This window comes from Pomacea canaliculata, linkage group LG7 (genome assembly GCF_003073045.1).
Source record: "Pomacea canaliculata isolate SZHN2017 linkage group LG7, ASM307304v1, whole genome shotgun sequence".
Lineage (NCBI taxonomy): Eukaryota > Metazoa > Mollusca > Gastropoda > Architaenioglossa > Ampullariidae > Pomacea > Pomacea canaliculata.
The window spans coordinates 6,206,228-6,214,967 of record NC_037596.1 but is presented as its reverse complement, the minus strand read 5'-3'; the positions used below and the strand labels follow the sequence as shown (position 1 = coordinate 6,214,967).

The 8,740-nt window shown below is 41.0% G+C and overlaps 1 long non-coding RNA gene across 1 annotated transcript; it reads right to left on the bottom strand.

The window, feature by feature from the left end:
- Window positions 1-351: 351 nt before the first annotated feature.
- Window positions 352-5,280, bottom strand: LOC112569421. The gene is made up of 3 exons (XR_003100423.1): window positions 5,144-5,280; window positions 1,789-1,951; window positions 352-1,324 (listed from the first exon to the last, which is right to left on the bottom strand). It is a non-coding gene; the product is annotated as an uncharacterized LOC112569421 (long non-coding RNA).
- Window positions 5,281-8,740: the final 3,460 nt, after the last annotated feature.

Here is an 8,740-nt window from a genome sequence, read left to right as displayed (position 1 = left end):
TCTCACTTGCTGCTTGGAAGATTTCTTCGGTACTCTTTACACAAGGCGTTACTGTCTCAGTGATCTTCACCTGAGGTTTAGTGATTTTCTGATCTTTTTGAAAGTGATTCAGTGGTCTAGTTTCTCTAGGAAATGGGTTGCAAGCCCTAGGCATTACCCTCCTCCTATCATATCCCAGACATGGGACCAGGCAATGTTAGAGTTGTACATACATTAGCACTATTAGTGATAAATTTCTTATGTAAAAAAATACGCAAATGTACACGTATACGCACATTAAACATACATTTTTTTCAAATACATTAAACTTAAAACTGTACATGCACACGTGCATAAGGCAAGTAAATGTGCTGGAGGTAAAACATTTTTATTCCCACAGAGAGGTGAGGTTTTTTTTTAGTCTTTCATGCAATAAAGTTAGTATTTCTTACACCCTCACAACCACACATTCGCTAGCGTTCGTGTTTCTTCATATATGCAATACTTCAATATTACTTTTCATTCCAACACTAAGAGGAGGGAACTCTTGCGTCAGCAGGGATTTTTAGACAACTTTGGAGTTATATTTTAAGACTTTCGCACCTCTTGTACCCAGGACAGTACTACTGACAAGGTGCAAAAACTTGGCACACCCCCATATTAAAAACACCATGGATTTAAACCTAGAATCTGCATGAATGAAGACGCAGATAACTAATAAATCTTATGCTCAGTCCCTGTCCTCACCCTACTCTATTAGGTCCACAAGGACTGTAACTTCATTGAAACTGGGAGGTGGGAGTTGACAGTTGCAGGAGACGAACACGGGCATAATTCTGTCGTAATGATTGCCATTTGTATGACACAGAGTTAAATAGCAAGGGTGCAGCGCCGAGGAGGTTCCCGAGGTACTGTGATTGCGACCCCTGACAGAGACATTTACCCTGCTGCTCGTTCATGTGTCTGTGTGTTCAAAGTGCACACGCTGCTTCCAGCAGAAGGTCCGGTCAGCTGGCGAGGTGAGAACAGCAGCCAGTGGTACTCCTTCCCGGTGTGGTTAGGCGTCAGGACGTAGATGTCACGTTGCAGCAGCATAGCAGCGGCGTAGATCTCGCACGTGGTTGCCCATGTACCAAGTCTTCGCATCTCCTGCACGTGGGATTCCACGCTGTTGGTGTCGACATACTGGCGAAAGACGAGGGGATGACAGTCGATGACGTCGACAACCGCTTCACGCCATTCAGCGTGGAAGTTTTCAGACCCGTATATTTCCTTGGAGAGAGCTCGGAAGAAGCAGTTTCCGTCACCTTTGATGTAGTCTACTTGTCTCTCTAAAGATGCCAGCCTGCAGAAAAGTTCAGGGACCGTTACGTTACAGAGCTTAATTTTGAAACCAACAGAAAGCGGTTTCTCTGCTCTCCTGCATTTAGTACTATGAAAAAAGACTCAAAAGAAACCCCTTAGATTTTGTATTTGACAGTGATGGCATAATAGAAGATAAAGGCAGGTTTGAAGTCAACTATGTCACCGCTCAGACATGCTTTAACATTTGCACTAGGCTTCTAGTAGTCATCCCGAAGATCTTGAGTTTAATATATACTATATTCTAGTTCCACATTCTGTTTTAGAAACTTTCACTGATGATGAATGTAGTTAATATTCGCCCAAAATTTTGCCGTGTTTCTAATAGGCAACTAGGTTGAGAATGTGTGTTTGTGCGTGAGGGGTGGGTGGGTGGGATGAACAGATATCCAACGTTGCTGATTAATTTAGTCTATAAATTGGCATTGCATATTGTTTTCGTTCTACCTGATTATAGTTCGAGATCAGCGCTCGAAATGAAGCTAACAAAATATGTAGAGCATCCGCAGGCCCGTACAGCTTGATGTTGAGGAACACTGACCAAGGCCCGAATTCCGTCATCAGTTCCCGGAGAGCCTACACTGCTGTAGGATGTGCTCCGTGGTTTGTTCTGCATTCCACAAAAGCACACTAAAGATGACAGTATAATGCAACAAACCTGCTATTTTTTAATAGTTTGTATGAAAGGAAACGGAAAAGCTGGGTGGATGGTGATTGATTTGCGTGGGGGGGGGGGGGTGTGGATGCGAAAGTAAGTGCCTAATGACGGCCTTTTTTTCTTTGATGTAACAGTGTCATTTAGAGGACCCACTTTTATAAAATCTGAAGTTTATGGCTGAAAAAAAAAAGAGGGACTTTTTGCTTCTTGTTTGTGTCCTTGACGAGTAAGTTGGATCTCCTTGTCGTAAACTCCGGGGAATGATGGTCAGAGGTTGCGATTGCAGCTGCTCCGGGTTAATCACACGCTCGATACCTCTACCAACTCACGCCGACATCTACTTACATTTCACTTACACTAAACTGCTAATAATACTTTAATTGGCTCTGAGTGCCCCCCCCCAACCAGTGTGCCTCCCCAATAACAAAAACAAGGTAATTTAGTGTAATAAAGAAATTATTAATATTCGAGAGTTTGACAAATCAATTTCCAAATGATACAGTGCATCAATTCCAAATATGACTGTTCTCTAGGTGTTCCGTTAACTTCCCTATGCCTCGTCCAGGTATCATGAGCCACTAACCCAGGGGCGTCAAACTCAATTACCCAGGGGGCCAAATCTGACATCGTACACAAAGTGGCGGGCCGAAGGTTATTATTAAGTCCGATAACTTTTTATTGGCCACTTTAACGGCTAGCTTTAATTTAAAATTTGATTGGTATTGAAATTACAAAAATCCCTTCACTACACAGTGTAATGTTCTCGATCTTTACTAAGTAAATTAACAGTAAGTAAAAGTCTTTAGAAAAGTCACAACACGTGCTTAGCTCTGATCATCTGCCTTTGTTCCCGACAGATATACCTACGACTAGCGCTAAGTTCGCACACTACACACAGTTTTATTGCAGCAATTATTTCTACACCGTGGCTTGCTGTTTATACTCGGATACTTATCTCCCTGGCGACAGTCATTCCCTCTTGACGACGCAGGAACTGGACAGTTAGTATTCCACAGTTGGCACTTATCATCCTCAGTCCACGTGTATAATTCAGTTACACGTATTATGCACAGTTTGCACATATCATTCCAGTTGGTAGGTATATATATAATCCCCTGTCCTTGCAGAAGCTATACTCCCACCAACTTGATCTCCACAAGTTTGCTTCTCACAACTTAACGTCTCATCGAAACGACTTCTGCTCGCCAGCCCGCACATTCAGAAAGTGACGAGTTTCTATTGGGCCTCATCATACACGTGGGTTGACCCTAGTCACCCTTTGATCTCGGACCGAGTCAGGGAAGTTAACAGGTACTAAAAATCTTCGACCCGCGGCCCGTGTTCAGGCCAGCGTGTCCCGTGTCAAAGGTCAGATTTATGGGCCCCGCCTTGACCATCCCTTCACTACACGCTCACTTCCAACCATTCTGCTACCTAGCTACATATAATCACTACGTAGCTAACGCACGACAGACAGGTGGTCACTTTGACTCCCCACTGCCCGCACTGCACCCCCTTCTCACTAGTAACACGGTCTGCGACTCTGGCGCCATCCCGTATAGCTTTCTATTAACTACCTGTGTCCAGTCCGTGGCGATAACAACAAGCGCTGTTGTCCTGCACTAGGTATCCACTATTTTGGAAGAATTATCCACACATATGACCTTCACCCTACCGAAGCGCCCAGCCACTTCCGGTTTTGGTGTGTCCTTTTGATACGCGTAGTATACTTCGATCATGCGGGCTCTTACAAATAAAAATGATAATCGAATTTGCTGTGTACCTCAATACACCGTTAAAGCCTACAAATGTCCAACATTATCCTTTCATGAAATTCCAAAGGATGAACATATAAGAATGATGATGATGATGATGATATGTATTCGCTTGTACAGCGCCTTAACCCTGCCTTTGGTCAGCCCAAGGCGCTTCACAATTGACAGAAGGGGCAGAAAGTGATGTGACCTTAAAATAAGATGACACACAAAAAAAAAAATAAATAAAAAAGAGAAAAAGAAAAAAAAAAAAAATCAAACGTTGGTGTACAGCGGACCGTGTCACCACAGGGCAACGTCCACATACAGCACGAACAACAATCCGAAGTCCACATATCAAAACACCATGCAAGCCGTAATCCACTCCATAGCAAATGCAACAGATCCAACAGAGGGCACAAGTTTCACTTGAACGACGAATGAGTCCTGCACAAGCGAAAGTTCACTGATAAATAAACGGTCAAGACGACATGAAGCCCACACAACTGAGCCGATCATGAAGTCTGCATGAAAAGAACCGAAGCCACCGACACGGAGGAGGTATAGAATATTCCATCAAAAACACACAATCACGTCCAACATGAGGATAACATCAGATAAAACAAAAATACAACAGAGCTCTGTCCCACTCCAGCTAGTTAGGCTAGGGGACATGACTCAAATGAAGAACCTTAACTTGTAAGAATTCGGAGAATCATTTCGTTCAACATTTGTCTGATAGATGGTAATGTCCTTTTCTTTTGCATAAGCTTGTTTTTCCGTTCTTATTATGTTTGTGTTTTTATTCTTTTTTAGTAAAGCGATTTGAGCCCACCTTTAATGGTAGGTAAAAAGCGCTTTATAAATCAACATGTATTATGAAAATAAAGGCATTAGCAGACTTTTCCCAGTTGTCTTTCGTCTTGAGATGTACAATGTTCCGTCCTGTAGCTTCCTCGTTGTTCAGTGCTATAATTAGCTACCACATCTTGGATTTAAATAACAAATATCTTTCGCGGAGCTGTAGGAACTAATGAATGGGCCCTCCGCTAGTGACCCTGTTAATCAATTTTGTTATTCTTTACGCAAAATCCTGACTGATAAAAGATGGAGAGGAAAGTGGGAAAGAAATAAAAGGATGTACGCCTCTTCTGACTCCATGAATAATTTCACGAATAAAGCTATTGGACTCGGACTAATACATTCGATGTCTGTATTTTTCCGCTTCGTAGTGTAACAAATTAGCCGTAACAGGAACCCCAGAAATCAGCTGAAACATCAAAGCCTTTTCCATTCGATTGGATTTATGAGTCATCAGTATTCATTTTGTTCACTATTTTATGAGCAGAGCTGAGCACCACCATTCCTAACGAAGTTTGACCGTACTCACGTTGCCTTCAAGTATTTGTAGACTGAAGAAGTAGGAGCTAGCCTGGCAACAGAAGCGACGGTTGCGCAGCGTCGAGTTCGGTGAGAATAGGCTCCCCCTGCCGTGTCAGCATTTTTTTTTTTTTTTTTTTGACGTCACACGCGTAAAAATAACACCATCTAACACGACGTCATCAAACTTTTCAGAACCTATTTATGCTAAACCTCCCCCCTACCTTCATGAATCATCCAGTGGTCCCCTTTGTCTCTCAAGCACACCTTTGACCAACGATACTGGTCAAGCTTTCAATGCTCAAGATCAAGTCGCCACAATGCGTACTGTAAGCGCATATGGGCCTACTTCTGTAACTTCACACAGACTTCGCCTTTAGTCGTCCTTCCTCTGAAAAACAGATTTAAATTTAACAAATGCATTTTCTTGTATAAAATACTGACGGGCAAACTATCGCGAAGACTCACTTTACTATTTTCCTCCAATAACTCTAGAACCTTCCCAAAACTGAATATCCCCTTTCCTAGACTGGACAAATCGAGTCTGAAGTTCTCAGGAAGTGTGCTTTGGAACGGCCTCCCTCTCCATCTCAAGCAGTTGCACTCCCTGAACTGCTTTCAACGCCATCTATTTAAACACTTACAAGATGAGGCCTCTAGAGATTCCTTCAACTGCTGGTGACCTTGTAAATATATATTCTAGTAAAAATCCACCATTCTTTATGTTTATTCAATTTTTTTCTATAATGCTTAATTAATTCATTTATTTAGTTAATTTCGTTCCCTGTAAAGGGCGAGGGGTAAATGGAAAAAAGCGCTGTTGCTTATTTTACCCCTCGTAAATAAAGAATTGTAATTGTAAGGTGTACGTGCCCGTGTAACAGGATGAAACTTCCTAGCAGGACTAAACGTCTCGGTTCAAACTTCCGATGGATTAGTTAACATTTTCTTGGGTTTATTTATCAAAGCCAGCTCAAAGCATATTGTGAGTTGCATAATTTTGCTTTTGCAATGTTATTTTATTTCGTATGTCCTGTAATGTTTCGTCCTTTACTTTTATTTCACGCAAACTGCCAATCGAAGATTCACGTACGTGACCGATAGGCTTTATTTTTCTTCGCTTCATGACAAGACGTTTGGTTTCGCTGCTGTGCCTTCGAATAGTACGCTGATATTTTCAAAATATGCTTGTATAATTTTGCTTTTACAATGTTATTTTATTTCTAGCAAGAGCCAAGTGGAAAGTATTTGATGTGGTGCCCTTATTTACCCAGATTCAGCAATAAAGCCATATTTCAGATGGAATTCCAAATTCTTAGTTTACTTTCCAATTGTCAAGCAGCTCTAGCATGTAACATGAGTTATCATTAGGCATCAACATGCGTTTTACAATTTCATTCACTATCAGTAACATGTGCAGACTATACCGAGATGTTTAGTCCTGCTGGAAAGTTTCATCCCGTTACACCCGTGTGCTTGTTCAGGTGGGCGCATGTACATGTTCCCCCATATATCTCTGCCTGACCTAGAAACCATTGGGCCCAAGTTATGCAATGGTCTTTTTCTGGGGCGTGTAGGCCCAACAGGCTGGACGTAAGAGGTTCAAAGTTATCCTAATAAGGGTGTTAAAATACAAGAGAAAGACAAAGAACAGGCTATACAGCTAAATTGGGGTCGCCCAACATACTGTATCAATGTACCTAAGCAAACTTACAGTAATGTAGGAATACAGTGCATAATACCAAAAATCATCAAGACTGTCACCTTACACTCAGGCACCTCTGACCATTTACGCCTGCGCACTACACGCACGCACGCACGCTCAATCAATCAATCAATCAATCAATCAATCAATCAATCAATCAATCGATCAATCTTTATTGTCTATACCAGGCATAATCCAGGACTAAATTTTCTTATGCTCGCAAAATAGCATACATTGGAACACAACATAATGTATATAGAAACAAACCCATATAACGACAATTCGCACGCACACCTATACCCTCTCGCATATACACATGAACTTCATTCCATACCTCAGCGTTTGTCATCTCCGGATAAGCTCCTATCGAGGTTCAATGAAGGACTGTCGATCTTTCAAACATGTGAGAGGTGTTGAAAGTGAACCATGTATATTTAAATTGTTTGGAAACTTTGTCCTTTTAAGTACAGATTGATGTACACCTCACAGAAATCCAAACAAAATAAAAACGACGCACCAATTAATATGCTTCTCAGCTGAAGTGACTGAAAACATGTTTCGCTTTGTTTCTACAGAAATTGTATTTTTTAGCTTGCTCTGAAGAATACAGCTGTTTTAAAATTCTATGTGCACGAGAGGTGCTGAACCTATTTAAAACAATCTGTTTTTGTTTCCAACATGTAAAAAACTACAACACAAATGAAAAAAATTAATTTCCTGGATTGGGTATTTTTAAGACATAATGCTGAACCCTACTTCACTGATGAGTGATCAATGGTTGTATGATGAATATAGCTACAAACCAGCCCCAGCCTCTTAAATAAACCCTTGGGGACTTCAGGGAAATAATGGCACAAAGTGACTCAAATCAACAAGTTAATTAAGAGTCTAACCAAAAGTGTTCTTTATGAAAGTAGAACAATATTAGTGGTCATAGTGAATAGACACACACAGGCTGCTCATTTTGACACTATGAAATTAAGCAAGTGACAAAATCAGTTAAAGCGAAAGGTAACGTACATTTTAAAAAATGTGTCTATTACTAACATTTTATATTTAAATGACATACCACGTTGTTCTAAATCCCTTCTCCGTCAGCTCGATCTCTTTCCCCCCCCCCCCCCCCGTATTTTGAAGAAGAAGAGTGGCCTGATTCAGTTTGTGAACCACATTCTCTAGTGCTTCACTCTGCTCATCAATTTTGCCATGGACGTGTATTGATGGACTGATGTCTGTATGCCGAGACCCACTCTTGGCCTCTTGCAAAGTGATCGCTTTAAGTCTCTGCGAGCCGTAACAAAGAATGTGAATAAACCGGAAACTACGTCGTCTAATGCCTCGTTTTAGTAGTTTACTGGAAACAAATCGTCTGCCAGCAGTCCAGGGATATTCGTGATTTTACTGAGAACTCTGTTCAACAATGTATCTGAAATCAAAATAGTATTTTTAGTCTGCAAAGGAATGACAAAACTAAACGATGAATGTAAGTCTACTGAAAATTTTTTTAATTAACAGAAAATGTTTAGATGGATAGAATAATGATTTGCATGTAGACCATTGAAACCACAAAACATGTGCTTGTATAGTGATCATCTTGAAATCATAGAGGGAGGCAGAAAATAATATGACTGGTAAAATTAACTGACCCAGAACAAAAGTCAGTGTTATCTGCAATTAAAGATTGTATAATTAGTTCCGTAAAACATGTAAAATCAAATGAAAAATGGCATGCAGCATTTTAAGAGAATAGAACATTATTCAGGGCTTCTGCTAAGGCTAAATTCTTTAATTGGGGTCCCAGGGACCCCTTCTTCAGATTTTTCAGGGGTCCCTCTTCTTCCCCCAACTTTGAATGGGACCCCATCGACGAAAATTGAAGGGGTCCTCCGAACTTTTAATGCG